General features: G+C 41.5%; 1 protein-coding gene across 1 annotated transcript in view; it reads left to right on the top strand.

The window, feature by feature from the left end:
- znf536 (zinc finger protein 536) overlaps positions 1-14,927 on the top strand; it is a 195,931-nt gene that overhangs the window by 56,077 nt on the left and 124,927 nt on the right.

Genomic DNA, 14,927 nt, shown 5'->3' with positions numbered 1-14,927 from the left:
CTTTACAAACAGTCAGGTCAACACAACATTCGATTTTACCTCGACCTCACACATGTACGTACTCACACGCACACTCACAATCTTGGTTTTGTTATTAATGCATACACAGTAAAACACAAACACGCCGGTATTCTTTAACTAAAAGGCACACATGCAGATTTACAGAGACACTACTAGCTGCAGAGGAACAGAGGTAAACTCACACACAGAAAACAACGAGTGTGCACGAGTGTGTATGACAAGAGGTGTGTTTGCGTGGGGGGGCTGGGGGGTTGGGGGTGCGTTCTCCTCCAGTCGGCAGTGGGGCGTGGTGGCGGCAGCCTAGGTAAATGGATCTTATTTAGCAGCGCGTCAACACGTGTAAGGGGGCTTACGGCTCATTACTCTGGGCCCTGATCCTCTCTGCTCACCCACTGATGGATGGCAAGGGCAGCTGGGAGGAGGTGCAGGTGGGGGGCAGGAGAAGGAGAGCAAGATGGACATCGGGCCTACCCTCCTTCCTCCCTTCCTCCCTCTATCCCTCTTTGCCCTCTTGCTTTTATGCCTCCTCCCCTGACTCTGCTGCACCTACTTTTTTTTTCTTTGAATGTAATTTTCATATAATAAATGACTACATTTATCTTTTCTATATGCATCTGACACGCTCACACTCACTGAAGAGTAAATCACCTGCAGTTCATGGAAGCTCCTCCATTTCCAGATCTAAACATGCCGTGGGTCTTTCCTGATAAAAATCTCTTTCACATACTGTAGAAGTAACTTTAACTTTTTCTTTTTTTTTATCTCACTTTAGCTGATTTACCTTCCTCTCCTGTCAGTTTTATTGATCTGAGGGGTGACTGCACAGCTTGGTGTTTTTTAATCAGATTGTCACCCCCCCACCTTCTCCCTGCCCTATCATTTATTTACTTTATTGCCACCAGCTTTATTAGTAGAACTGTTCAGATTAATCAGATATTTTACGAAATCAGAACAGAGTGTCAAAAATACAAACAAACATGCATTCAAGGACATTTTGGTTTGAGTAGCACAATATGCAATAGGCACAATGACATGTTTTGACACGGTAGAAAGAGCACGAGTATAATAAAATGAATGATGGCTGGATTCCATTTAGCTGCTTACTGTGAATGCTGCCTATAGTGTGACACTATCATTAATGCTGGTACACTTAAATACATTATTAATGTTATTAACACCTCCTCTCTGACAATAGGACTCTATTTACACCTTGCATTAAAATGTGAATCCATATCCAGATTGTATCTCAATATGATGTAATTTACACCTGGTATTAATATGTGTCTCCAGTGTCCACATAGCGATCTGATTGTGATATGTTAGTTCAATAAACCTCACGCTACATACTCTACTTTCTTTGACTCTGTGTTAATCAAGTTGAAACCAATCAAAATCAGACAAGAGGACTAGCTTGGCTGCTAACTGCCTAGGTGCTCTTACCTTGCTGGTTTGGAACAGACGGATGTGATGATGTATTTCAGTCCACATAATTGTTGAATGTGAGTTTACTACACAATTGCATTTGAACTTGTGTTTGATGTGATCAGATCACAACCCATCCTCATTGCGTCTTTAGTGCAGTTGCACCCATACTTTCATGTGGTCAAGCTCCATCGAATTACAAATCACCCAAAATGCATTTTATTGTCGGGTTTAAATGGGGTGTATGACAAGTCAAATCATCTGCTGTGGAAAAGGCCTATTAATACATGTTGATTCAGCTTCCAAACTCTCCACTCAGTTTAAAACCAGTCTTCTGCATGTGGTGAACTTTTAAACTCTTACATTAGCTCCCTGACACTTAATTGTTACCAGCACACAAACCTGCGCTGTAATCATCTCTACCATGACATATAGCCACACACACACACACACACGCGCGCACATGGGTACTGTATACTGCCTCCAAAACTCTCAGTCAAGTCCCTCTCTATAAGCTTGTAGAGCATTCCTCTCATTCATGGAAGCAGGGCCCTCCTAGTGAAGCGCTTAATTGGCTGCAGATTGCTCTTTAACCTCAGGGTTACACCACACACACACACACACATGCACACACACAAACACAGCGTGCACAAATAGACAGAAGCAAATACACACACACATGCACACACACACACACACACACACACACACACACACACACACACACACACACACACACACACACACACCACTTATGCAGGCTGTTAACGTCTTAAGGGAAATGGAGTGTGGTTTTTACAACTCATTGGGGAGGTCAAAGGTCAGAAGATTTGTAACACACAATCCCCAAGGATCTGTCAGTCAAGGCAAAGATGCCATGATGACTACCACACACAAACATGGACTTTCTTTCTCTCTCTCACACACACACACACACACACACATATATATATATTTGGATGCTTACTCTGTCACCTCTGCTCGTGTCTGCTTTTCAGTTTTTTTCCTTCTGTCTCTTCACTGATCGGAAAGTTTCTTCTTGTTGACGAAGACTAGGCCAACATGCAGGACTGAATCAGACGCAGTCGACATGACTTTAGATTTGGTTCAGTCGGCTTCGGTCTTGCCAGTCACCTCTGTGCTTTTGGCCCACGTGGAACATCTCAGTCCCAGAGCTATCCATTTTAGCCCTCTGCCCATCCGGGCTGGCTGAGACAGTTCAGTCCTTGAGTTTGCTGCCCATGTGTGACTGCCTGCCTGCCCTACTGGGACAACAGTACTCCTCCACAAAACAGACGCTCAGACTGTCATTGAGATTGAAAGGCCTCGAGACAAAGGCCTCTTTTGGTTTTATCAGTGTTAAAAGAATTTTGAACAAACAAATGCAGATTAAAGCTTTGCAGATATAACATTTTACATTTGTGTAATACAATTGTAATGTAGATGACATTTAGGACACATGTCATAATTTGAAATATAATTTAGATATTTTTCTTGTAGACATTTCTTTGTGCATGCGTGGGTGTGTTAGTCGCTTCTCTCAGTACTCCCTATTGTTTATGGTACACAGTGAATATGTTTTTCTACATGAATCACTCTCCTCTCAAAAAAGATTTAAGATCTGTGTTTCTCTCCCAAATTAACTTCTTATCTCAGTGCATGTAGGAACTTACTGCTAATACAGCATTGTTGCGTTTGATGGGAATGAATAAGAGGCAGAGATTCTAAGGAAGACCAAAGGAAATTAAGGGGAGAGGAGAAAGATGGAAAATTGCGCAAAGTGAAAATGAACTTTATCGTCATTCAGGCCGGTCAACAAAAGGAAACAGGACAATGAAACTGCAGCTGAACTCAAGGTGCGAATCAATGGCATCGGTAACAAATAATGCTCAATAAGATAGATAGTGTGTAAATGTAACTCTGGGATTTATTATTTGAAGCAATGAGTCAGTTAAATGTTTTTACTGCTGTAAAAAACATAATTCACAGCATCTGATTTAATTAATGACGAAACACTTACGTTTTTTTTTTAAATAAAGCGGCATAGGAACCTAGTGGCAACTCAGTAATACCAGCCCGTCCTGCCATTGTACAGGCTTATGAATGATTAAGCTACTGTAGCAACAGGGGTAGATCATATTACAGACGCCATTTTGTTAGCTCCCCCTGCAATATTTCATATCTCCACCAGTTGTTTACAAGATATATTACAAACAAGATGATGGTGATGCATATATTGATAAACGCGTGTGTGTTTGTGTGTGTGTGTGTGTGTGTGTGTGTGTGTGTGTACGCAGCCAGGGTGGCATGCTCAGAGTTAATGCCACAAATTGTTGTTAGATGCAGGTCTCCCTCTGCCATGCGTTTTGGACAGGAAGGCAACGTGATTGGCTTTGTTCAGTCTTCCTGGCAGCCGACACCAGCTGACATCTGTTCCCTCCTAACCACTCAGACTTATCTCCATCAGGGAACATGCGCGCGTACACACAGACACACACACACACACACACACACACACACACACACACACACACACACACACACACACACACACACAGTCAGGCACACAAGAGAACAGGCACATACTGATTCACACTCATACACACACACACACACACACACACATGCACACAATCACATTTATGCTCGTGAGGGAGAAGACAGAAAAGACAGGGGGCAAGCAGACCCTGTATACGCTTAAATAACCACTCACTTTTACACATGCGGTCAGATTTTTTTTAAAGTTCAAAGAAGCAAATAAGTGCATTCACATTCAACAAATGCTAAAAAACAGACTTGAATAGATCAAGACAAAATGTGCTCATAAACTAAACTGACACACACACACACTCTATGTATAGTATACACATGTATAAATCATGTGTGGTTTATCATATGTACTAAGTCGTATTGTATTGAAATGATTACGAAAAACTACACTGGTATTGTAAATGCGGGGAGAAAGTGACTGATTTGCTTATGCATTCGGGACTGATTGTGGCGGCATTTCAAATCTTATTGCATTGCTAATTTATATTATTGGCAGCTGAGTCCCTGGAACGTAGGCCTGGGCGTATATCTTAGACATGTGGAATCTGAAGGCTGAGTGGCACAGACACTCTCTGGGTAGACAAATAAAGAATTTCAGTCAGTTTTGCCTCTCTTAAGCAAATAACCGTCTGCAAAACTGGCCGGTGTATAAAAGACTGCCTTTCTTTTGCCTCTGAGATGAGAAGATGAGAAAAAAATAAAAAGACAGAGGTCTGCAGAGTGAGAGGGGGAGGCTGTTTGAAATTAGCCCTCCACTCTGGGGTCCTGGGAAATGAACGTGACACGTCCAGATTTTGTGTTTTTGTTGCAATTACAAGAAAACACCAGATGAATTCTATGCGAGCCATGTGTGCTGGTTTGTGTATGCATCAGTGTGTATGTGTGCATGTGGTGAGTGTGTACACATATGGATGTGTGTGCGTGTTTGTGTGTGTATGTGTGAGCAGGTGGCGGGCATATTTGAAGATGACAGTAGGGGTCTGACCCATGCCAGGCCCAATAAAGCAGCCTTGTGATGGAGCTTATGTGACACACTATCCCTAGGGCTCTGAGGTCTTTCTCTCTCTCACACACGTGCACAGCACACAAACTCACAAGCACTCACACACGCGCAGCGCCTCACTTCCCGAGTGGTGCTCTCCGTCAGATCGCGAAGGCTGCACTCATTGCTGCTGGTGCGTGCTAAGTCTGTGTGTGGTCTAATGACGACACGTTGTACAGTCAGCACTAGTGCTAACGCTATTGATCCAAGTTGTCACCTCTGCATTTTATACACCAACTCATATTTCCAGTTGTAGCAACCACCCACATCTGTTTTGAAATGTTTTGAATGCTGCTCGCACTTGTAAAGTTGAGGTGAATGCTGTGCGTCACACTAAACAAGAAAACCACAGCACAATACACAAAAGACTCACATGCATAATCATACAGTAATGCAATTTGAAAACTCTGTCTCTGAAAAGTTTATGCAGACTCATAGTATTAGTTTTCTGTTCAGAAATATTGTAGCTTCAGTATTTGACTGAGAGAGTATTAAATATGCAGTGTTTCCTTTATATTAGTCAATTATAATATTGGATAGTAAAGAGGTCTCATCTGTCTACACATGCCAACCTCATAGCCTAAACTATTTTTGCAACACTTGACCCTTGAACTGAACCAGGTTTAGAAATGGTCCTCCTGTGAATAAAGCCATAAGGCTAACACGACCAAAGGAAGTCAGAATTCTGCCATTATAGATCCGCTTGACAGTAATGCTGTGAGGCAGGCACAACTTTCTCTGAGACAGAGAAGAAAACAGGTTGGATGTTACCTGTCAGACAGACAAAAATCCATCTCATCTCACAACTCACAACGTAAGTTCTCTCTGATGCTCTGCCTGCTGTTGGGAGACACCTTTTTTGTGAGCGTGTGGTTATATAAAGAGATGCCTTGACACCTTGAGGTGGATGACTTAAGCTACTTCTTATCTAAAACAAAAAGAAAAAACACATCCATGCCATTGCTTTTAACAGCAGAAACAAGTACAGGTTATCGACAACTACAAGCTTCATGGCACTGAGATCGTCCATCTCAGTGACTAATGACCTTTTAATGGCTCCCGAAGACAGGATGTACTCAGTCCTTGTGCTTGAAGACCTTAGTGCTGTCTTTGACACACTTGATCACAGCATTCTCTTAGACAGATTAAGGCACTGGGTAGAAATGGTTCTATTCTTCCTGTTAAACAGGAGGTTCTGTATCTCCATTAACAACCACATATCACCTTTGTTAGTGTCCCGTCTGGTGTCCCTCAGGGTTCAATTTTGAGACTATTCCCTTTTTTTCATATAGTCACAGAGGTTGAGGTTGAAAAAACGAATGCCACAAAATCTTCTGTCGCTCAATGTGAGCAAAACAAAAATTGTGCTAATGGTTTCCCAGCTCATAAAAAACAAAAACAAATGCTCCATTTGTTGGAAACAAGAATGACTTAGAAAAGTACCAGAGAATAATTAAATTACACCCATATGTACAACTTTTGGCAGATTGGCAGCGATGTTGCCCTTATTTGAATCTAAATCCACAAAAATACAGAGAAGACACCTTTTCCAATGAAATCATTGAAGGTAAACGGTAAAATTCATTTTTGATATCTGCACAAACTCTTCTGCAGCATGTTTAAAGTCTCTCAAGAGAGTTTTATTTTTTCTCCCCTCTTGTTTTTTCCAGACCGATTAATCATCTTTAATGTTTTATTGTTCAATAGTTCAGCCGTGAAGTGTGAGCTTTCATTTTACATTACAAGGATTACACATTTAGCATCGCACATTGTAGTGTCTGAAAAAAGCTTAAGGTAAAAAGTATAAATGTCTATCAGTCTCTTTCCCGGCCAAAGACAAAGTGTGAACTAACAAGTGTCCAGCAGCTTGTAACACAAAGGGCCATCTACACATGTTATTCAAGAGAAGCAGTGGAACCTGGCCAGGCATCGCCGTAAAAAAGAGCGAGAGGGGGGAGAGTGAATGAGCCATGCTCTATAGTGATTTGCCATTTATAATTGGCCCGCAATGGTAGATGGTGGCTGGCAAGGATTTATAAAAAAAAAAAAACACACAATCTGTGCCTGCGGTCGCGGCGATGCATCGCTAATGACAGAAAGCCAGAGTGGTGCGGAAGCTCAGCAGCGTTTGGTGGCTACGAGGCCAGTACACGCAAATATGTTCACAAACACATCTCAGATAGATGATGTTTCGTGGTAACAGATCATAAAACTGTGGGTATTTTTTATTTTAAGTGCTTATTTCCACAAGTGCTAGAGCTAAAGCTGCCACGCTTGTTCTCTTGTAAATTTCATATTCAAATGTTCGAATCAAACGTAACAGACCTGCTCCACATAGTTACTCCCACTTTCACTGGGAGTTACACATTACAATACTAGAGCAGATGGGGGGGGGGTCCCAAAGAAGACACAAAAAACACATCTTATCCAAAAGAAATGGGAGATAGTCAGACCAAGTCAGTTATTTGTAATTATGCCCAATTCAAAATGTGATCGACCCCAACAGACGCATGATACACTTCTATTTGATAAGCATCTGTGATGGAAAGCTGCAGGAACACCAAGTTTCTTCAAAATTAAAAAAAAAATGTCACTTAGAATATATTTATTGAATTTTATGATCACAAACGAAACACAAATTGGAAAACAGATTATGAAGGGATATAATAATGATAATATGAGCCTGAATAGCAAGTAAAGACTAATTACTTAGTTGAGGATACTTAACAACTACAGCCAACATCAAAAGAAACGAATGTTGATGGACAGCGGGCTCCAGTGTCTTTGTTGACCTATCTACCAAACCTACTCCAGCCGTGGATTTTGCAGCCCTATAATAACATCTCAATCTTTTCACCTATGCTCCTGAAAAACAACAGTCATAATTCCTATGGCATCTGGATGGTTTTGTCAATTGAATGTTAACATACTGTATGTTTTTCGGGCATTAACTACAACATACTGTTATATAACAACACAACAACATACCAAATGCTGTTTGGAGAACTGTGTCAGCAGTGCCTGCCCTACAAAACAAAATCACAGTGCACACACTCATCTTATTTTCATCAATCAATGATTATGAAGCACCATGTGATCAGGGATGAGAGTTTGGATCCATTTGGATATTAGACATACACAGATGCAAAGCCTGCATTAGTCAAACGGGGCCCTACCAAACCTGATTAGAATGTAATGTGGGCCCTGCTTGACTTGCATACAAGGTTGGTTCTTGGTTACGAATAGTAAGTGGACCTGCGACCTCTAGCTGGTGGTCGAGTATCATGTTCAAGGGCACTAGGGCAGTTTTCGTTGAGACAGAGTGTTTTTCCCTTAATTTCCCCACCCACTTTTCCTAGTGTTTCAGTTTGGAGAATCAAATCAGCAACCTTCCACAAAACCTCTTGTCTAATCTCCAGCTTACACCCCCCCTCGCACTGCAGGGGAGGGACGCTCAGGCAGGCAGAACAGGGCCCAGATGCCCAGCCATGGATAAGGATTTTTTTTGATAGAGCCCCCACCATTACCTCACCCCCATCTCTTCTCATTCCCGATGCCTTCTCCATAAACAATGAAAAGTTAATGAAGAGGTAACTTAATGATGTAATGAATATGGCAGAGCCCAAGGTCAAAGCTGGCTACAGACTGGAGCTGGGCACAGGACGGGGCCAGGTGATAACACATGGTTTTATATGCCTCCCTTTCTTACACACAGACAATCACAGAAACACAGTCTCAGTGTGCATGTAGATCTTCATATTATGTCCCTGGCTTGGATCGTCTGCAGAAATGTGCTATGTTGCTTACATCTGTGCTTTTATATCTTGTGATGGAGGGAGGTCTGTGTGTGTAAGTGTGTGCGTGCATGTATATGTGTATGTATCTACATTTATGTGTGTGTAGAGATGGAGGGATAAGGGTGTTTGAAGTATTGTGGGTAGTAAGAGTAGCTGTGCAGCTGTGTGTATTTGTGTGTTTTGCATTCTTTCCTGTTTTCATAAGGGAAAACGAACTGCTGTGTGTGTGTGTGTGTGTGTGTGTGTGTGTGTGTGTGTGTGTGTGTGTGTGTGTGTGTGTGTGTGTGTGTGTGTGTGTGTGTGTGTGTGTGTGTGCTTGGCAGTAAAGGGACTTGTTCTGATTTTGGAGCTGGTGATTAAAAATTGAAAAGGTTTGAATGACACAGTTGAGGATTTGGCATAACCAGGTACGACCAATACTACCCCTACTTGTTGGACTGACTGGAGGGCACTTGTGTTTGTGTGTGTGACAGTATATTTGGGTTACGTATGTTATGACTTTAAAAAGTGTAAACCAATTACACTTTAAAAATACATTAATTTGGTAGCAATAATTTGTTTTAGAACAGTTAGAAAAATCCTGGAGTCCATAGTGTGTCTGTCTGACAGTTGCTGGTCTTAAGTGTAAAAGTGATGAAAATTCCAGCCCAACATATCAGTTTCATTGAGAAGGGGAGCACATGATTAAATTTAAAAGAAAGAGGGGCAATGGTATGAAGGAAAAGGAAAGGTGATAAGAAAGGCGGGAGACCATCTGAGTTCATGGTGTACAGCTTACCCAGCAGCTAGGAGCTCTCCATCTTCGATCTGTTTGGCCTCCGCTGGGCTAAAGAAGTGTCTGCGCCTCACTTTATCCCCTTATAGCCTCTCACACCACAACATACAGGAGAGGGGAGGAGGAGACTGAGAGAGGGTGGAGGAGGATGCAGAGGGAGACAAGTTGAGAGGAACCCTGATGAATATAATGCAAGAAGGAAAGAAAAAGAAGCAATGGGGATGGTGAACCCGAAAAGATACATATTTCACTAATGCACACACTTGTTAAAAAGCCACAGGTTTTTCATTGTAAATATTACCTGCAAAAAAAAACTTGTAACATTGAAAATATAAATCATTATGAATAAGGCATAAGGCTAGTTAACGAGCTTTGATAACTTACAGTATATATGTTTTAGAACGTAAGCTAGCTCCTCTTTTATTCCCTGTAACACAAAGTCTTAAACTTATTTAGTCTGGTGTAAAACTGTTTCTTTGGCTCTGCCTGTTGACCTTAACCCCCAAAACATGCATCTCTAGCAGCTCCACTAATAAGAAACAACTGTTTAAATATTCCACCTGCTCACATATTTGCCCTGTGTGGTCAGAGGCTCAAGTTTAAGTAAGGTTATACATCGCAGGGAGCAGATGTAGCCAGCAGCACTGACATACAGTGTAGAGATGGACATGGGTCAACCACCAAGGCTTCCTTTCAGAATGAAAATGCTGTGCTGTGTTGTAGACACCACCTTTCTCAATTGGATCCACAGAGAAAATAAGAATGTTTCTTCATGTGTTTCCCATCATGATGATTTCACCAAGCATTTCATACAGTGCAGCTTTTTGTAGAAGCATTGTGAGGTCTTGTCTCCTCTCTGCGTAAATATGTGAATTTGAGAAGAGATAATTTGTCTCAAAAATGTAAATCTTAAAAATCTCGAATTGGACAAACACAATTTCTTTTAAGGCGGTCCAGTAAGAAACTGGTTAGGGATCTGTTATTGAAAGTTGACAGACTATTTGAAAGGTCATATTTTGATGATGAGAAGTACATAGAGTGAGCACTCATGCCTTTCATGCCTTTCTTCAAAATAAAATCATTCTACTTTGTCGAGTCGTCCTGTTGTCTTGATGAAGATGTCTGAATCAATAAAAGCGGTTGCAGACCTGACACTTGGGCGAGTGAGAGGGAGGTAACTAAAAGTCAGGCTCTGAGATTCCAGGATTTTGCCTTCGGCCAAAAAAAGAAAAGAAAAGAAAAGTAACTTTACCGTTGTCATTAGAGTAGTTATCATGCATTAGCTTGGAGGTATAATTTGGGTTGTTTACTATAGTACGTGAACATTACTGTCAACCTGAAAACAAGCCAAACCTCAATGAAAACTTTGGCAGTTCAATAATCTTTTGCTTGATAATCTATATGAAAAAAAGAATGAAACAAATCTTAGTGATGTATAGCCCTAATTTTATTAATACTTGTAGGAGGTGGGGTTTATGAAGCACGTTTTTAGGAGATTGGATTGTTCTTCCTTCTTGAATTTATCAGTTGGTCTGTTGGTCCATCTACTGATGCAACAGGGAACAGAGAAAGAAATGAGGTTCAGATGTTGTTCATTTGGTGGAAATAACACTACAGTGACTTTTTCTGCAGGCAAAGAAAGTTGGCTCTTTAGTCCAAGCAGTGTATTTCTTGCCCATTGATGTAGAACGGGTGAAGTGTGGCCCACCTATCTACTGTAACTCAGTGATCATTGGGTCCTTTTTTACTTGGATATGGATTAAAAAGGAAAGTCGTAGCCAGATTTCAGAAGGATGAAGCTGCTGTACAGTGTGTTAAAGTATCAACTGCAAGTTGTTTTGTCTTCAATCCTCGAGTCTACGCTGTGCGTTCCTCTTTTATTGTAGGTCGTGGTGTGTGAAGTCTTTGTAGATGGCAGTGCCCAAGGCATCAGTCACAGAGTCCCTCTAACTAACCCTCCATTGAAATCCATGTGTTGAAGTGTTTTTGGTGGCTCAGGAGGCTGCAGCATTGCAGCTTCCCTTGCTCACAATCTTTATCATGAGTCTCTCCCTCTCGTGCATGTTTTTGCTGTCAATCTTCTCTGTGTGCTAAAAGCAGAATATACTTAACTTAGCATCCGCGAGGGAATCTGTGATACATCTGAAATGATAATGCAGTGGTACCATAAGGAACTATAGATATTATATTTTAAGCATGGGTGCTGTATTATTATTATTATTATTATTATTATTATTATTATTATTATTATTATTATTATTATTTTAAGATAAGAACAGAATATCTGCTGTGACTGTTTTATAAAGGTCAGAGAACTGCTGACCGGGACCGTTTTGAATATTACATACAATCACATTGGTTGCACTCTCATTTAAAAAAACCATAATGTAGCTTGAAAGCGGTTTTAAGACGTATTTATCCTTCGTGTATATCTCACCCCAAAGATAAGATAAACATGTGCTTTGTTGTCTGGTTTCAATATAATCTGTCTTTTGCCAAGCCTCAAACTCTGCAGATGCCGTCACATACAGAGGAAGAACAAGGCCAATCAGAAGTGCAGGAATGTGTAGACATTTTGCTACTAATGTGCTGACAGCATACACCAGTTCAGCCATTCACTTTTAGAATCTGGTTCTTTATAAGAACACTGTATTTATTGTGAATTCACAGTGGACTGTGGTCATATGTTCAGCACAGGAGGTCTGCTCTACAAAATTATAAAATGCAACAGCACACTGAACATGTGGCATTTGATTGGACACTCACATTGCACAGTTTGATCTTCTAAGTTCCATTGTTAGCCTGCGAGAAACACCTGTGTAGGTTGAGTGCTGTGTTAACTCTGGGTAATTTTGACAACGTGTAAACACGCAATCTCCCCATCAAATTCCATTAAACTCTGCAGGAACACAAACACACCACACTCCAAAAAGAAGCCCCCAAGCAGCGGCATTAAACAAGTGCTCTCATTTGGACATAAATAGTGTGATCGTACTCTCGTAAATCATGCTGAGATTGTACATTTGGCCCGGGAAAAGGCTTCAGGTTCGCACAGACCTTCTGTAAACAGGTTCTCCTCCAGCCTCTCACAACTTCAGCGTGAGTCAGTGGATGTGTGAGACTCTTGTGTTTGTGTGCATATGTGTGTATGTAAGGTTACCGAGGCTTGATCCATTTTAAAAGGAGTCTTGCTGTAATCAAAAACAATAACCGCTCAAAGCATAAACTCTTCCAACGACCCCCCCCCCCCCCCCCCCTACGCACTCCCCCACCCTTCCCTTGAAGTATGAAATAATATTCTGTGTGTGGGCCCTGGCCGAATGCTGAGAACGCAAACATTTCACAATAAAGTTGTTTAAATGAAGGCCTTGGCATAGATGGCTGGGAGATAAAGGACATGCTGCGTTAATTACAAGCGCCCGTTAAAATAAACCACTGGTGTAAAATATGACTCTCTCCCATTCTCTGGGATTTGAACCTATAAAATGTCACAGAGGTGTGTACCTCACATGAGCTGTTTGGAGACCAAACACAACAGCAGCTCTTCTGGTTCATACACTGACAGACAAAAAAGGGAAGAAAGAGGGGAAAGGGGCAAGATCAACACAAAAAAAACACACACACACAAAAAACAGAGCTCTACAATCAACAAAGAAAGCAGTGTTTACTCTGCATTTAAAGACTTATGAATTTTTCTCGCCCCCGCCTTGCCTTTGCGTGGCATTAACTGAAAGGGAAAATAGCCCAGTTAAGCACCGGGTTTATTATTCTTCAAACTCTTGTCTGAAAAGTAATATGCTTTAAAGGCACAGTAAATGTGCTGGTGCTCTCCCCCCTGTATCTGTTTCAGCGGTATGTGTGTGTGTTTAAGTGAGTAAAGTTACATCGCAAAGAGAGGCAGGGAGATGGATTATTTTTCCTGAAGGATGGACTTAAGTTTCTGCTCTTTGCTGCTGGGTGGCCCACTCCTCTTTAGCCGTGTTAACATAAGAATGGAGTGGTGGCCACGGGGTGAGAGAGGGGAAGGAGGGGTGGGGTCGCCGGGTAGCCGGTTTAAATTATTCTGCGCCTCTGCTGCTGCATAGCAGGAGCTGTTGTTATCCACTTAGAACATCAGACAATTTGTTCCTTCTCCCTCTCTCTTCTCTCCCTCTCTCAACCCTGTGGGCGTCTTTATTCTGGACCCTTTGTACCAGTGTTATGTTATAACGCCTGTCCGGGCCAGGATTGATCCACAATCCCTTCCACTCTTAGGCCTCTCCTTATCCTGCAATTTTAATTCATGATAACTGCTGTCGCTTTGAAATCTGCTCAGATTTTAACCCCTTCAGAAAGTCTAATTTTTTTCCGTACTTGATTCGGCAGGATGATGTGTTTTACCTCAGACTCAGCCAAACTAATCAATCCCCTGTTGTAGTGAAAGACTCTGCCCCTGTGAAGATTACCTCAAAACCCTAAATATCAAAATGTTAACTCTCCTCACCGCGGGCTGTCATCCAAGCTCAGTGACGAGTGCGGTGACGCTTGCAGGCCCAGATGAGGAATGCAGTTATGAGGAGATGTTTGTATACATTCAGCCTGTGCTTTGGAAAGCAGCGCTGGTGGTTGAGCACAGCTTAAAGACATCTGGATGCGATGAAATGCCATTTGTCTAAACAATCAAGAGTCTTACCAGAGCCACCCAAAGTGTGCTGTGCTTTTAGTACATACTTGTGCAATGTGCTTCAACAGAAACTGTTATTGACAAATATTTCATTGCGACAGCCTCATGAGATCTCTTTTTTCCCTTTTTTTTTACATCATTCCAGCTCTCTGCTATAAACATAAAGCATTTGTGACTGGTGTGTTCTTGAGGATGGATGAGATGCAGTCAAGTTCATTTAAAAAGAGTTGGGGGGTGGAAATGAAGAGAGACATAGAACCGTAGATTAAGACTGACACGAATCAGTGAGATTGGAATCTAAATACTCAAGATAATATAATGCTCATTCTTCTAACTGAAAGAAAAGAAAAGAAAAAAAGGCGAATAATAACCACTCATATCTCATGGTTGACCAACAGCAATCGGTTCATCAAAGCATTCCAGAGAATTGGAATTAACTTGTCTCGCAAAAGGTACAATATCAACATGTCAGGATGGATTTTCTGTGCACGCAAAAGACACAAATTCACATGACAAACACCCAGAAAGAGAATGAGCCATCATGTGTCAAAAGAAATGCCACACCTATAGATTTATTTCCTCCTTAATTCCATTTAAACAAATGGTGTGGGCAGTCACGGCAGCTAGTGCTCTGACTATAGCAGTGGTGTGTGTGTG

This window comes from Hippoglossus hippoglossus, chromosome 3 (genome assembly GCF_009819705.1).
Source record: "Hippoglossus hippoglossus isolate fHipHip1 chromosome 3, fHipHip1.pri, whole genome shotgun sequence".
Classification (NCBI taxonomy): Eukaryota; Metazoa; Chordata; class Actinopteri; order Pleuronectiformes; family Pleuronectidae; genus Hippoglossus; species Hippoglossus hippoglossus.
This window is presented reverse-complemented; position numbering and strand designations above follow the sequence as displayed.